This window comes from Octodon degus, unplaced genomic scaffold (genome assembly GCF_000260255.1).
Source record: "Octodon degus isolate 3935 unplaced genomic scaffold, OctDeg1.0 scaffold00038, whole genome shotgun sequence".
Lineage (NCBI taxonomy): Eukaryota > Metazoa > Chordata > Mammalia > Rodentia > Octodontidae > Octodon > Octodon degus.
This window is the reverse complement of record NW_004524614.1, coordinates 16,599,248-16,602,295: the sequence shown is the minus strand read 5'-3', so window position 1 is coordinate 16,602,295 and position 3,048 is coordinate 16,599,248. Positions and strand designations below refer to the sequence as shown.

Sequence of the window (3,048 nt, the reverse complement as noted above, 5' to 3'; positions counted from 1 at the left end):
TATTTATTTATTTATTTATTTTTGTGGAACCGGGGATTGAACTCAAGACCCTGCGCCAGGCAAGCACTTATTCTACTGAGCTATCTCCCAGCCCCCACTATTACATTTAGACCAACAGTGTAGAAAGGTTCCTTTCCCCCACATTTTCACCAGAATATTTTTTTCTTGATAATAGGCTTGTTTGGGATGAGATAGAATGGCAGTGTGCTTTTGATTTACGTTCTTCTGATGACTAAAAATGTTGAACGTTTTCACACACATGTGCTGCCTTTTAAACATCTGAGAAGTGTGTGGTTGGCTCATTCACCCCTTTAATGATTGAATCACTTTATCTTTTGGTATTGAATTGCTTGAATACTCTGTTCTATATATTAATATTTGTCAGATGTATGGAAAGGAAATGACTTTCTTCCATCTATAGGCTAGCTGTTGCTCTGTTTTTGTTTTGCTTTTTGTGCAGAAGCTTTTTACTTTGATGCAATCCCTCCTGTTAGCTCTCACTGTTATCTCCTCAGCTACCAGATTTCTATTCAGGAAATCACTGCCAAATTTCCAAATATGACCCCCTTTTGCTTCTAATAATTAAAAATTTTCAGGTCTCACATTAAGGTCTACTTACATGAAGGTATTGAACATTGCCTCTTTATTGTACAGGCTGGGAGAAAATGATCTAGTTCAATCTTCTAGGGTATGTGTTGAGTTTTCCCGAGCCATTTGTGGAAGAGGCTGTCTACTTTTCACCTTATGGCTTTGGATTCTTTGATGAGAATCAGATTATTGGGCCTGGGGAGATAGCTCAGTAGAATAAGTGTTTGTCTGGCAAGCTCAGGGTCCTGAGTTCAATCCCCAGTACTGCAAAAAAAAAAAATATAAAAAAATTAGATTACTGGATACCTGTGATTCATTTATTATCTGGGTCTTCTCTTCTATTCCATTAGTCTACATGTCAATTTCTATGATAATGCTATAATTTTTATTTTAATTGAGTATTGTGATGTCCAATATGTATTGCTATATGTTTAGGAATGCCTTGGCTCTTGTAAGTACCTTGTGCTTACACATATATCTTAGTATTTTTTTGGTTCTAGTTCTGTAAAAATGTCACTGATATTTTGATGAAGATTGCAAAGAAGTTTTAGAAATGTTGACCATGTCAATACTACTTTTCTCAGCCCTTGCACAAGGGATGCCTTTCATTGTTGCAATTGTACAATAATGTTGCATTGCTCCATTTTCTAACATGCCTGTAATAAAAGCAACTTACTCATAGTATGTGATATTTTTAATATGAAGTTGAGTTTGATATGAAAGCATTTCATTGATTATTTTTGCATCTATGCAGTGGCATATAGTTTTCTACTTCTTCTTTATATTTAATTAGTTTTGGTCCATGGCATACTGAGTTCATAGAATAAGCTTTAAAGTGTTTATTCCCTTTCTATTTTGTGAAGTAGTTTTAGGAATATTGGTCTTAGTTTTTTCTAAAGGTCTCATAAAATGCAGCAACAAATCCATCTTGTCCTGGAACTGTCTTTGTGGAGGCATGTTTTATTACCGTTTCAGTCTCTTTGCTTGTTATTGATCTATCTTGCTTTTTATGTTCTCTTCGTTCAACTTTGGTATGGTAAGCCATATATGTCAATAAATTAATCCATTTCTTTTAGATTTTCCAATTTATTTATTTTTTTGTTTTGTCCTGTTTTCATGTGTGCGTATTTTTTATTTTTTAAAGAGAGTACAAATCAGAATTAAAATAAAAAATGCAAGTGATACAGAATTTTGCTTAATAGAAAAATATGAATTTTACAGTATTTGTTATAATACATAGTGTTGTCTTCTAACCAGTTAGTCACAATACCAGATATATGCATATGCGTGTAAAATTGGAAGAAAGAAAAAGGGGGCCAGCCAAATAGCTCAACAGATTAAAGCACCTGCAAGCAGGTGCAGGGGCTGAGGGTTCAATCCCCAGGCCTGCTGTGCCACCCCACCCCCCCCCCCCTCTCTTGAGAGGCTGTAAACAGATGGATCACTATGAGTCTGATCTAGTAGTGAGACCCTGAACACCCTGTAGACCCTTCTCTAAAATACAAAAAAAAGTATAAGAAATTAATAAGAGAAAAATACCAACAATTGAAAAAAGGTGGGGAAACAAATGAAGCATTAACTGCTCCTTTCCATAGACCAGAAGAAATGCACAGTACCTATACATACTGGATTTTTTAAATGTTCCTTTACAATTTCTGGACTTCATTGTGTCTGTCATCATGTCCCCTTTATCTTGTCTAATTTTATTTTTAACTTCTCTTTCTTTCTTGATGAATTCAGCTTGGTAATCTTTTAATCTTTCTAAGAAACAAAGTCTTTACTTCATTAATCTTTATATTATTTTTGGTCTCTATTTTGTTTACTTCTATCTTGATCTTTATAATTTATTTCCTTATACTGACTTGGGGTTGGGTTTATTCTATTTTTCTGAGAACTTTAGATGCATCATTAGATTATTTATCTGAAATCTCACTGAATATATAGTATAAACAAATAGAACACTTCCTTCACTGTATCCAGTAAGTTCCATGATATTGTGTTTTCATTTTCATTTGATTTTAGAAATATTAAAGTATCTCCTTGACTTCTTCAATGACCTATTGCTCATTTAAAATTGTGGGTTTTTTAAAAATTTGCTTCGGTTTTCTTGCAGTACTGGGGATTGAACTCAGGACCCTGCACTTGCCAGGCAAGTGTTTGATTCTACTGAGCTATCTACAGGCCCTAAAATTGGGTTATAAATAAATAAATAAATAAATAAATAAATAAATAAATAAAATTGTGTTTTTCAGGCTAGGGAGATAGCGCAGCGGTCTAAGCATGTATCTGGCAAGTGCAAGAACCCAGGTTCAATCCCCAAAACTTCATGCCATGCTAGCCCCACATGCTGGCCCTGAAACTGGGTGTGGTGGCACACACTGGTAATCCCACAGCTGAGGAGGCTGAGACAGAAGGATCAGTATGAGGCTGAGCTGAGTAGCAAGACCCTGTACCAAATAT

General features: G+C 35.0%; 1 protein-coding gene across 1 annotated transcript in view; it reads left to right on the top strand.

Annotated features, from left to right (window-relative positions):
* Positions 1-3,048, top strand: part of Trpc4 (transient receptor potential cation channel subfamily C member 4) — a 196,882-nt gene that overhangs the window by 41,508 nt on the left and 152,326 nt on the right. The window lies entirely within an intron of this gene.